Raw genomic sequence first — 929 nt, forward strand, 5'->3', positions numbered from 1 at the left:
GCTTTGAGTCTTATGAGAAAGTGGGGAACACTTGATTATTCAGCAGGATCTTACAGGGGTGGCTTTTGGTACAACTAGAGACCCCAGGCAATGCTATTCCAGGCAGCCACGGATTTCTCCAGCCCAAAGAGTGGTATAGAAGCAACACAGTGCCCAGATCTCCAAGGCACCTTGCATGTTGGGATAATGAATAACCATCCCCCAAACCCAGGACTTCTGTACAACTCTGTTGTGGGGGAAGAGAAACTATTACGAATGACAGAAAGTGAATTTTTTACATCCCACTGGCATTTATGTTCAGACTCAGAATTTGGCTTTTAAAAAAAAATGAAGATGTGCTTGCTGCGGCAGCACTTATACTAAAATTGGAACGATACAGAGGAGATTAGCACGGTTCCTGCGCATGGATGACGCGCGCATGTACGAAGCGTTCCATGTTTTTAAGTATAAGCGGGACCGTCATTGTAACCTAACAAATGCCGTCATGGTAACCTAATTCTTCGTATCCTCAACGAATCCCAAACACTACATCAATAAATAAGTAATTAAATCACAAATAATGTAGTAGTTTGAAAGAGAAAATGAAGAAACACACCATCTCCTGCACACCTGAACTTGCAAATCAAGACTCCAACCCTCTGTCACGTGTGTTCGGGAACTAAGAGCAACAGATGAGCACGTGGCCAGGGCAATGGGAAGGTGGTGATTATTCAAGTGATTCTGAAGTAGAATCCACTGGATCGTCAGATTTACTAAGGTACGTCCAGGGAAAAGAAAAAAGGATTCAAAGAAGAGGCTGAGATTTCACGCCCAGGTGACCATGAGCCATAGCGCAAAAAGAAGATGAGTTTCATTTGTGAAAGAAGACAGAGGCATCGTTGTGGGAATTTACTGAAATCTCATGAGATTTTTCAAGGTCAACAATGTTT

At 42.8% G+C, this 929-nt stretch overlaps 1 non-coding gene across 1 annotated transcript; it reads left to right on the forward strand.

Moving 5' to 3' along the window:
* Nucleotides 1-335: 335 nt before the first annotated feature.
* LOC111727753 lies at nucleotides 336-442 on the forward strand. The gene has a single exon (XR_002775226.1). It is a non-coding gene; the product is annotated as a U6 spliceosomal RNA (small nuclear RNA).
* The last annotated feature ends 487 nt before the right edge of the window (nucleotides 443-929 follow it).

This window comes from Otolemur garnettii, unplaced genomic scaffold (genome assembly GCF_000181295.1).
Source record: "Otolemur garnettii isolate 467f Iridium unplaced genomic scaffold, OtoGar3 scaffold00121, whole genome shotgun sequence".
In the NCBI taxonomy this organism is placed as follows: Eukaryota; Metazoa; Chordata; class Mammalia; order Primates; family Galagidae; genus Otolemur; species Otolemur garnettii.